The following is an 11956-nucleotide window of genomic DNA, read 5'->3' on the forward strand; positions in this document are numbered from 1 at the left end:
AGGGTCAGTGCTGAGGGAGCGCCGCACTGTGTGGGGAGGGTCGGTGCTGAGGGAGCGCCGCACTGTGTGGGGAGGGTCGGTGCTGAGGGAGCGCCGCACTGTGTGGGGAGGGTCGGTGCTGAGGGAGCGCCGCACTGTGTGGGGAGGGTCGGTGCTGAGGGAGCGCCGCACTGTGTGTGTGGGGAGGGTCGGTGCTGAGGGAGCGCCGAGGGGAGGAGGGGTGGGGTGATTGGGACAAAGAGGGCTAGCAGCTCTGTTGCCGGAGGGCCTGACCATCGCCGACCGCCTATAACCTCTGACCTCCCCTTTCGCTCCCAGGACACCCTGGGATCGTGGCAGAAGTGCGTGTCCGTCTGCGAGGCGGCTCTGAGGGACGGCAAGCGAGTGGCTGTGGACAACACCAACCCTGACCTGGAGTCCCGGAGCCGGTAAGGTCCCCCCCCCCCCCCCGCCCCTCCCCACCCGCTCCCCACCCTCCCCCCCACCAAACCCCAACAACATGGGCGTCCGTCCCCGTGGCGACGGCGGCCGTCTTTACAACTGGGCCTTGTCCGGAGCGCGTGAGCGATTAAACTCCGACCTTTCACCTCTCCTCGGTCACCAGCCGTCTGGGCGCTGGGAGTATCGAGGGGAGGTCAACGCGGAAACGCAGAAGGTGGGAGGCATGAGAAGGTCACTGCGGAGCCAGGTTGGCGGGGGGGGGGGACTCTGAACCCCACACACGCGTCGGGGATGCGCCCCACGGGAATCCCGCACCAAGATTGCCGACTCCCGCTCTCCCCTCTCCCCCGCAGGTACACGGAGTGCGCTCGGAAAGCTGGCGTTCCCTGTCGCTGTTTCCTCTTCAGCACTTCTTTCCAACACGCAAGGCACAACAACCGGGTAAGTGAGAGCGAGAAGAGAAAATACACCGTCCCCCCCCCACCCACCCCCATCAAACACTCCCAGGACAGGTACAGCACGGGGTTAGATACAGAGTAAAGCTCCCTCTACACTGTCCCCACATCAAACACTCCCAGGACAGGTACAGCACGGGGTTAGATACAGAGTAAAGCTCCCTCTACACTGTCCCCCATCAAACACTCCCAGGACAGGTACAGCACGGGGTTAGATACAGAGTAAAGCTCCCTCTACACTGTCCCCCCATCAAACACTCCCAGGACAGGTACACCACGGGGTTAGATACAGAGTAAAGCTCCCTCTACACTGTCCCCCCGTCAAACACTCCCAGGACAGGGACAGCACGGGGTTAGATACAGAGTAAAGCTCCCTCTACACTGTCCCCCCCATCAACACTCCCAGGACAGGTACAGCACGGGGTTAGATACAGAGTAAAGCTCCCTCTACACTGTCCCCCCATCAAACACTCCCAGGACAGGGACAGCACGGGGTTAGATACAGAGTAAAGCTTTTGTGTCATGTAATGTTGAGTTCTCATGTCATGTTAATTTTTTCTCTCTCCTCTCTCTCTGTCCCTCTCTCTCTCTCTGTCCCTCTCTCTCTCTCTCTCTGTCCCTCTCTCTCTCTCTCTGTCCCTCTCTCTCTCTCTCTGTCCCTCTCTCTCTCTCTCTGTCCCTCTCTCTCTCTCTCTGTCCCTCTCTCTCTCTCTCTCTGTCCCTCTCTCTCTCTCTCTCTGTCCCTCTCTCTCTCTCTCTCTGTCCCTCTCTCTCTCTCTCTGTCCCTCTCTCTCTCTCTCTGTCCCTCTCTCTCTCTCTCTCTCTGTCCCTCTCTCTCTCTGTGTCTCTCTCTCTGTCTCTCTCTCTCTCTCTCTGTCTCTCTCTCTCTCTCTCTGTCCCTCTCTCTCTCTCTCTGTCCCTCTCTCTCTCTCTCTGTGTCTCTGTCTCTCTCTCTCTCTCTCTCTCTCTAGTTCCGGGAGATGACCTATACGGGTGTGGGACATGCCACGGTGAATGATATGGTGATGAATTCGTGCCGGTAAGTCTCCGGTTCCCCGGTGAGGGTCTCCGCGGGATACACTGGGTCTGCTTCGTGACACCCCCTGCCCCGAACCTCGCCCCCCCGCACCCCCTCCAGGTCCCCCCTCCCTCCGCCTGTGAAACCTCCTTCACCGACGCCCACCGAAACTCTGCGTTGAACTCTCCGCTCCGCCCCTCACCAAGTTTTATAGATACACCGTGGAAAACATTCTTCCCAAATCCGTCAGTACGGGACCTCAGACTTTTTCCCTGACGGAAGAAGGTGGAAGAGAGAATGTCCGGGGTGTGTGGGGGGGGGGGGGGGTCCTTAATTATCCCGGCTGCTTTTCCCCGAGGCAGCGGGAAGTGTAGACAGAGTCAATGGATGGGAGGCTGGTTTGTGTGATGGATTGGGGGCTACATTCACCACCCTTTTGTAGTTCCTTGAGGTCTTGGGCAGAGCAGGAGCCCAGACCGAGCTGTGATCCAACCAGAAAGAATGCTTTCTATGGGGGCATCTGTAAAAGTTGGGGAGAGTCCGTAGCGGACATGCCAAATTTCCTCAGTCTTCTGAGAAAGTAGAGGCGTTGGTGGGGCTTTCTTAACTATAGTGTCGGCATTGGGGGGGGACCAGGACAGGTTGTTGGTGACCTGGACACATAAAAACTTGAAGCTCTCGACCCTTTCTACTTCATGTCCCCCTCCCCGCGCCCCCCCGAACGGGGACTGACGGTGTGTGGGAGGGTGGGATTGTGTGGAATCTGAAAAGAGTTTCTGTTCATATGAATTCTTCATTTATTAACCATTTATATTTACCTGTCCCCCCCCTCTCTCTCTCTGTCCCCCCCCTCTCTCTCTGTCCCCCACTCCCTCCCTCTGTCCCCCCCCCCTCTCTCTCTGTCCCCCCCACTCCCTCCCTCTGTCCCCCCCACTCTCTCTCTGTCCCCCCACTCTCTCTCTGTCCCCCCCCCCACTCTCTCTCTGTCCCCCCCCCTCTCTCTCTCTGTCCCCCCCCCTCTCTCTCTCTGTCCCCCCCCTCTCTCTCTCTGTCCCCCCCCCTCTCTCTCTCTGTCCCCCCCCTCTCTCTCTCTCTGTCCCCCCCCACTCCCTCCCTCTGTCCCCCCTCTCTCTCTCTGTCCCCCCCTCTCTCTCTCTGTCCCCCCCTCTCTCTCTCTCTCTGTCCCCCCTCTCTCCCTCTGTCCCCCCCTCTCTCTCGCTCTCTGTCCCCCCCCTCTCTCTCTCTGTCCCCCCCCTCTCTCTCTCTGTCCCCCCCCCCTCTCTCTCTGTCCCCCCCCCTCTCTCTCTGTCCCCCCCCCCCACAGGAAGCGTTATGTCTCCCCACGCTGGATGAAGGTTTCAGTGAAATTTTACGCATCAATTTCTTGCCCCATTTCACCGACCCCGAGTTGGAAACAGCCTATCGCCTCTTCTCCGAGGGTTGACAGTCGCGTTTACCCCCCTGGCAGCCTCCCCCCCCCCCCCAGGCTGACCCACCTTCAGTGGGAGGCCGAGCGGAATGGCGGGGGTGTGGGAGGGAGGGGGGTGACCCCCCCCCCCAGTGATTCACCCGATCGATTCCTGCGACTGAAGGGGAACTGAGACACCATCACCCGCCCCCCCCCCCCCCCCCACCCCCACCCCTCAACCGGGCTGGAGTTTCCCTCACTCACTTGGGGCTGGATTCTCTCAGGCAGGGGCGTCTCTCTCTCTGTCTGTCTCTCTCTCTCTCTGTCTCTCTGTCTCTCTCTCTCTCTGTCTGTCTCTCTCTCTCTCTCTCTCTCTCTCTGTCTCTCTCTCTCTCTGTCTGTCTCTCTGTCTCTCTCTCTGTCTCTCTCTCTGTCTGTCTCTCTCTCTCTGTCTGTCTCTCTCTCTCTGTCTGTCTCTCTCTCTCTGTCTGTCTCTCTCTCTGTCTGTCTCTCTCTCTGTCTGTCTCTCTCTCTGTCTGTCTGTCTCTCTCTCTGTCTTGTCTGTCTCTCTCTCTGTCTGTCTCTCTCTCTCTCAGGGTGAGGCAGGGGGATTACGAGCAGAGTGAGAGCAGAAGCTAGAGTGGGGAGACCGTGAGTCTCAGAGAAACAGATCGAGGAGTAACAACCGAGACCTAACGCTGGTTGGGAGACGGGTTGTCACAAATTTCAATAAAATTAACACAAAGATTTATTCGAATCAGAGACTCTTTATTAGATCTGATTTATTATTGTCACTGGGACACAGTGAAAAGTATTGTTTCTTGCGCGCTGTACAGACAAAGCATACCATTCATAGAGAAGGAAAGGAGAGGGTGCAGAATGTAGTGTTACAGTCACAGCGAGGGTGTAGAGAAAGATCAGCTTAATGCGAGGTAGGTCCATTCAAAGTCTGACAGCAGCAGGGAAGAAGCTGTTCTTGAGTCGGTCGGTACGGGACCTCAGACTTTTGTATCTTTTTCCCGATGGAAGAAGGTGGAAGAGAGAATGTCCGGGGTGTGTGTGGGGTGGGGGGGTCCTTAATTATACCGGCTGCTTTTCCCCGAGGCAGCGGGAAGTGTAGACGGAGTCAATGGATGGGAGGCTGGTTTGTGTGATGGATTGGGGGCTACATTCACCACCCTTTTGTAGTTCCTTGCGGTCTTGGGCAGAGCAGGAGCCCAGACCGAGCTGTGATCCAACCAGAAAGAATGCTTTCTATGGGGCATCTGTAAAAGTTGGGGAGAGTCCGTAGCGGACATGCCAAATTTCCTCAGTCTTCTGAGAAAGTAGAGGCGTTGGTGGGGCTTTCTTAACTACTCACTCAGTTAATGGTAGGGCGTTGGGGAGAGTTACAGAACAAAGAGATCTCGGGGTACAGGTTCATAGCTCCTTGAAAGTGGGGTCACAGGTGGACAGAGTGGTGAAGAAGGCATTCGGCATGCTTGGTTTCATCAGTCAGAACATTGAATACAGGAGTTGGGACATCTTGTTGAAGTTGTACAAGACATTGGGAAGGCCACACTTGGAATACTGTGTACAGTTCTGGGGTTCCCAACAACAATCTCCACTCACCCTGGATGAGTGCGCCTCTCCAACAACAATCTCCACTCGCCCTGGATGAGTGCGCCTCTCCAACAACAATCTCCACTCGCCCTGGATGAGTGCGCCTCTCCAACAACAATCCCCACTTGCCCTGGGTGAGTGCGCCTCTCCAACAACAATCTCCACTCGCCCTGGGTGAGTGCGCCTCTCCAACAACAATCTCCACTCGCCCTGGATGAGTGCGCCTCTCCAACAACAATCTCCACTCGCCCTGGATGAGTGCGCCTCTCCAACAACAATCCCCACTTGCCCTGGATGAGTGCGCCTCTCCAACAACAATCTCCACTCGCCCTGGATGAGTGCGCCTCTCCAACAACAATCTCCACTCACCCTGGATGAGTGCGCCTCTCCGACAACAATCTCCACTCGCCACCTCTACCATCTAGGACATGGGGGCAGCAGATACCTGGGGAACTCCCCCACCTGGAGGATCCCCCCTCCGAGTCACCCACCATCCCCGAATTGGAAATATATCGGCCGTTCTTTCACTAGGGTCAAAATCCCGGAACTCCGTTCCTAACCGCGCCGTGGGTGTACCTACACCACACACAGGGACTGGAGTGGATTCAAGATGGTGGTTCACCCAGTACCTTCCTGGAAAGCCTTGGCAAATCCATGCTGCAGCACAGGGCTAAGGTTCTGTCACAGACATTATCTTTCCATCAGTAATCACATCACAGATACTGCTGCAATATTCCAGCAGCACCTCACTGTGTGGGGAGGGTCGGCGCCGAGGGAGCGCCGCACTGTGTGGGGAGGGTCGGCGCCGAGGGAGCGCCGCACTGTGTGGGGAGGGTCGGTGCTGAGGGAGCGCCGCACTGTGTGGGGAGGGTCGGCGCCGAGGGAGCGCCGCACTGTGTGGGGAGGGTCGGCGCCGAGGGAGCGCCGCACTGTGTGGGGAGGGTCGGCGCCGAGGGAGCGCCGCACTGTGTGGGGAGGGTCGGCGCCGAGGGAGCGCCGCACTGTGTGGGGAGGGTCGGCGCCGAGGGAGCGCCGCACTGTGTGGGGAGGGTCGGCGCCGAGGGAGCGCCGCACTGTGTGGGGAGGGTCGGCGCCGAGGGAGCGCCGCACTGTGTGGGGAGGGTCGGCGCCGAGGGAGCGCCGCACTGTGTGGGGAGGGTCGGCGCCGAGGGAGCGCCGCACTGTGTGGGGAGGGTCGGTGCCGAGGGAGCGCCGCACTGTGTGGGGAGGGTCGGTGCTGAGGGTAGGAATGATTCGAATATCGCTGCTTCTGTGCCTCAGGTGTGGATAGAATTGGGAGAATGGGTTGAGTGGCCTGCCCTTGTTGCTATTGTGTTTTTATTACGATGGGTGAAGGTGTCATTGTTCCCATGGTACAGGCAAATCAGCCAGAACCAGCAGACAAATTTGAATCCATTAATCAAATCGGTTTAACCACAAGAGGAATGGAACCAGTTCCAATTTCCAAAATTCTCTATCGAGCAACTGTAGCAACAGACATCTAGACGACAAGGTGCATAACAACAGGGCAAGAGAGAGAGAATGAAACAGACAGGAGGCAGAGAGAGCGAGCGCTGGATATGTGGAGAGAGTGTCAGAGAGAAGGAGGGAGACAGAGGGAGAGAGAGTGATAGAGGGGGAGAGATTGTCAGAGAGGAAGAGGGATAGAGAGATAGAGGTTTACAGCAGGGAAACAGGCCCTTCAGCCCAACTTCTCCATGCTGCCCCTTTTTTTAAATCCCTAAGCTAATCCCAATTGCCCACATTTGCCCCATATCCCTCTATACCCATCGTACCCATGTAACTGTCTAAATGCTTTTTAAAAGATAAAATTGTACCCACCTCTACTACTGCCTCTGGCAGCTCGTTCCAGACACTCACCACCCTCTGGGTGAAAAAATTGCCCCTCTGGACCCTCTCCCCTCTCACCTTAAACCTCTGCCCTCTAGTTTTAGACTCCCCTACCTTTGGGAAAAGATATTGACTATCTCGCTGATCTGTGCCCCTCATTATTTTATAGACCTCTATAAGATCACCCCTCTACGCTCCAGAGAAAAAAGTCCCAGTCTATCCAGCCTCTCCTTACAACTCAATCCATCAAGTCCTGGTAGCATCCTAGTAAATCTTTTCTGCGCTCTTTCTAGTTTAATAATATCCTTTCTATAATAGGGTGACCAGAACTGTACACAGTATTCCAAGTGTGGCCTTACCAATGTCTCGTACAACTTCAACAAGACGTCCCAACTCCTGTATTCAATGTTCTGACCGATGAAACCAAGCATGCCGAATGCCTTCTTCACCACTCTGTCCACCTGTGACCCCACTTTCAAGAAGCTATGAACCTGTACCCCGAGATCTCTCTGTTCTGTAACTCTCCCCGACCATTAACTGAGTGAGTCCTGCCCCTGGTTCGATCGACTGGGACCTCTTCTCTTTGTAGTGTATATAAATGATTTGGAAGAATGAGTAGGTGGTGTGATCAGCAAATTTGCAGATGACACTAAGATGGCTGGATTGGCGGGCAGTGAGGAGCAGTGTCTGGCAATACAGCGGGATATTGATAGGCTGGTTGATTGGGCAGATACGTGGCAAATGGAGTTTAATCCGGATAAATGTGAGGTGATGCATTTTGGCTGGAATAATGTAGGGGGGAGTTATATGGTAAAGGGTAAGCCTATAAAGGGTGTAGAAACGCAGCGGGGCCTGGGGGTGCAAGTGCACAAGTCTTTGAAGGTGGCAGTGCAAGTGGAGAGTGTGGTGAAGAAAGCTTATGGTATGGTAGCCTTTATAGGAAGGGGTATAGAGTATAAGAGCTGGCGTCTAATGTTGCAGTTGTACAGAACATTGGTTCGGCCGCATTTGGCGTACTGCGTCCAGTTCTGGTTGCCTTACTACCGGAAGGACGTGGAGACTCTGGAGAGAGTGCAGAGGAGGTTTACCAGGATGTTGTCTGGTATGGAAGGACTGGGTTATGAGGAAAGATTGAGCAAATTGGGGCTGTTTTCCCTTGAAAGACGGCGACTGAGGGGGGGATCTAATGAAGGTGTATAAGATTATGAAGGGTATAGATAGGAAATAGTTTACCTCTGTTTACTCTATGTTAGAGACACGTAGGACAAGGGGCCATGGACTTAAGGTGAGGGGGGAGAGGTATAACACAGATATTAGAGGGAGGTTTTTCACACAGAGGGTAGTGGGGGTATGGAGTGCTCTGCCAAGTAAGGTGGTGGAGGCAAACATGCTGGAGTCATTTAAGAGTGACTTAGACAGGCACATGACTGAGTTGGAGATGGGTGGATACAGGAAATTGTTTTAAATAAGGGTCATTAGCATTGGGGTGTCCCTGGTAATGTAAATGGATATGGTATGACAATAATGTTTTTTCTCTTTTCATTCACAGGTTTTAAGTGGGTCCACCTCGTGTCCAACGAGGGGCATACACGCGATGGGTTGTACTGGGGCTGCTCTTGGTTGTTTGAGATTGGCCTAGTGCTTCAGGTCGTTAGTGTGTGCCTAAACTGGACCAGATACTGGGCAAGACAACAGCTCAGTGACTATCGCTGATTGCTGTGCAGACACATGGATTTGGGCCGGTGTCTGTGGAGTTTGCGCATTCTCCCCGTGCTTGCGTGGGTTTTCTCCGGGGTTCCTCCCACACCCCAAAAGATGTGCTGTTAGGCTGATTGGCAGGAATAAACTGTCCCTAATTAGTTTCAATTAGTTTCCCCTCAATCTGGATGGCCATAAAACAATAGATAAGGGTCATGGGTGGAGGGGGGTACTGGTAATGTTAAAATGGTGGCGTGGGCTCATTGGGCCGAAGGGCCTGTTTCCCGGGCTGTTTTTGTTCTTTGACCAAAATGCATTGCCTTGCATTTATCTAAATTAAACTCCGTCTGCCATTGGTCAGCCCACTGGCCCAATTGATCAAGATCCCGTTACAATTGGAGATAACTTTCTTCACTGTCCACCGTGCCACCAATCTTGGTGTCATCTGCAAACTTACTAACCGTGTCCCCTATATTCTCATCCAAATGACAAATAACAGTGGACCCAGCACTTGATCCCTGAGGCTGGTCACAGTTTGAGAAACTCTACAACCACCTATGCGTTTAGATACTTCTCCCTGGATCCCGTGAGATTTAACCTTATGCAACAACCTACCATGCGGTACCTTGTCAAAGGCCTTGCTAAAGTCCATGTGGACAACATCAGCTGCACTGCCCTAGAACCATAGAAAATTATAGCTCAGAAACAGGCCTGTTGACCCTCCTTGTCTGTTCCACTGGACCAAATCCCTCCACACCCCTCTCATCCCCGAACCTGTCCAAGTTTTTCTTAAATGTCAAAAGTGACCCCGCATTCACCACGTTATCTGGCAGCTCATTCCACACTCCCACCACTCTCTGTGTGAAGAAGCCCCCCCCCCCCCCCCCTAATATTCCCTTTAAACTTTTCCCCATGTCCTCTAGTTTTTTTTTTCTCCCCTAGCCTCAGTGGAAAAAGCCTGCTTGCATTCACTCTTATCTATACCCATCTCATCTTATGCACCTCTATCAAATCTCCCCTCATTCTGCTTCTATGCTCCAGGGAATAAAGTCCTAACCTATTCACTCTCTCTCTGTAACTCAGCTTCTCAAGTCCCCACATCAGCTATGATTGAAGGATGGAACAGACTCGATGGGCCGAGTGGCCCCATTCTGCTCCAATGGCTTACGGTCTTATTGTTACAGCAGAGATCAGTATCTCTGGGTCGAGAGCTTCAAGTTTTTAGGTGTCCAGGTCACCAACAACCTGTCCTGGTTCCCCCCCCAATGCCGACACTATAGTTAAGAAAGCCCCACCAACGCCTCTACTTTCTCAGAAGACTAAGGAAATTTGGCATGTCCGCTCGGGACTCTCACCAACTTTTACAGATGCCCCATAGAAAGCATTCTTTCTGGTTGGATCACAGCTTGGTCTGGGATCCTGCTCTGCCCAAGACCGCAAGGAACTACAAAAGGGTGGTGAATGTAGCCCCCAATCCATCACACAAACCAGCCTCCCATCCATTGACTCTGTCTACACTTCCCGCTGCCTCGGGGGGGGGAAAAGCAGCCGGTATAATTAAGGACCCCCCTCCCCACACACCCCGGACATTCTCTCTTCCACCTTCTTCCGTCGGGGAAAAAGATACAAAAGTCTGAGGTCCCGTACCGACCGACTCAAGAACAGCTTCTTCCCTGCTGCTGTCAGACTTTTGAATGGACCTACCTCGCATTAAGTTGATCTTTCTCTACACCCTCGCTGTGACTGTAACACTACATTCTGCACCCTCTCCTTTCCTTCTCTATGAATGGTATGCTTTGTCTGTACAGCGCACGAGAAACAATACTTTTCACTGTATGTTAATACATGTGGCGATAATAAAGAAACAATACTCTTCACTGTACATTAATACAAGTGACAATAATAAATCAAATATCCAAAGGTTTTATTTCAGAATATCGGGGGCGGAGGCGGGGGAAGGTGGTAGATTCTCCGTCCAATAGCATCGCCGTATCCAAGTTCGCTCAGGGACGTATCTCGGGGCACCACTGTGTCTGTCTGGCCACAGAGTATTAACAATGCGGTCCAGGAGTTAACCAGAGACGGGGAATGAGAGACAGAGACAGACAGAGACAGAGACAGAGACAGAGAGAGACAGAGACAGAGAGAGACAGAGAGAGAGAGAGACACAGAGAGAGAGAGAGAGACAGAGAGAGACAGACAGACAGAGAGAGAGACAGAGAGAGAGAGACAGACAGAGACAGAGAGAGAGAGAGAGAGACAGAGAGAGAGAGACAGACAGACAGAGAGAGAGACACAGACAGAGAGAGAGAGAAAGAATGCAGTTAAAGGGAGAGTGTGATAGAGACAAACAGAATGATAGAGACTGGGAGAGAGAGAGAGACAGAGAGAGAGAGAGACAGATAGAGAGACAGAGAGAGAGTTAAAGAGAGAGAGGCCAACAGAGAGAGGGGGGAGAGAGAGAGAGACGGAGAGGGGGAGAGAGACAGAGAAAAACAGAGGAAGAGAGAGAGAGAGCCAGATACAGAGAGAACGACAGACACAGAGTGACACAGAGGAGATTCATGTGCTGTATCTCGGATAAATACAGGTACATCCGATGGGGATCTCCAGAGTTTCCAAGGTGACATGGTCGCCTCTCTTGTACATGACTTCCATGCTGTACGTGAGGGGGACGGAGATGAGGTGAACGTGCATTTTGTTTCCCTTGATGTGGCAGTGTTCCTGCAGACACTCTGCCTTCCGGATAATAGACGGGTAGCGATTCGGATCTATACAGATTCTGGACACAGAGGGAGCAGAAAAGGACATTTACACTCTGACTGTCAACTTCAGAATGGGTCAGATTAGACTATCCACAGCCCCTCTCACACTCACTCTCTCTCATTGTCTCTCTCTCTCTCTCGCGCACGCTCTCTCATGTGCATGCGCTCTCTCGCACGCACGCACTCTCTCGCACGCACTCTCTCTCACACGCACTCTCGCATGCACTCTCTCTCTCGCGCGCACTCTCTCACGCACTCTCTCTCACACGCACTCTCTCACGCACTCTCTCTCACACGCACGCACTCTCTCTCACACGCACTCTCTCACGCCTCTCTCTCTCACACGCACGCACTCTCTCTCACACGCACGCACTCTCTCTCACACGCACGCACTCTCTCTCACACGCACGCACTCTCTCTCACACGCACGCACTCTCTCTCACACGCTCTCTCGCGCACGCACTCTCTCGCGCACGCACTCTCTCGCGCACGCACTCTCTCGCGCACGCACTCTCTCGCGCACGCACTCTCTCGCGCACGCACTCTCTCGCACACATGCACATTCCCTTTCACTCTTTCTATCTCACACGTGCAGACACTCTCTCTCTTTCTGGCCTCTCTCTCTTTTCCTCTGTGCCTCTCTCGTTCTCTCTCTCTTACTTGTATTTCCAGGGAGACAGTGAACGGGAGCTGAGGTGCCTGTGCTGATGATTTGCCA

At 53.8% G+C, this 11956-nt stretch overlaps 1 long non-coding RNA gene across 1 annotated transcript; it reads left to right on the forward strand.

Annotated features, from left to right (window-relative positions):
• Positions 1–315: 315 nt before the first annotated feature.
• LOC145339334 (uncharacterized) lies at positions 316–3392 on the forward strand. The gene is made up of 4 exons (XR_013886021.1): positions 316–428; positions 795–882; positions 1868–1935; positions 3239–3392. It is a non-coding gene; the product is annotated as an uncharacterized LOC145339334 (long non-coding RNA).
• The last annotated feature ends 8564 nt before the right edge of the window (positions 3393–11956 follow it).

The sequence above is a fragment of the Carcharhinus amblyrhynchos genome, unplaced genomic scaffold (assembly GCF_965287045.1).
Source record: "Carcharhinus amblyrhynchos unplaced genomic scaffold, sCarAmb.v2.hapA scaffold_406, whole genome shotgun sequence".
NCBI classification, from domain to species: Eukaryota; Metazoa; Chordata; class Chondrichthyes; order Carcharhiniformes; family Carcharhinidae; genus Carcharhinus; species Carcharhinus amblyrhynchos.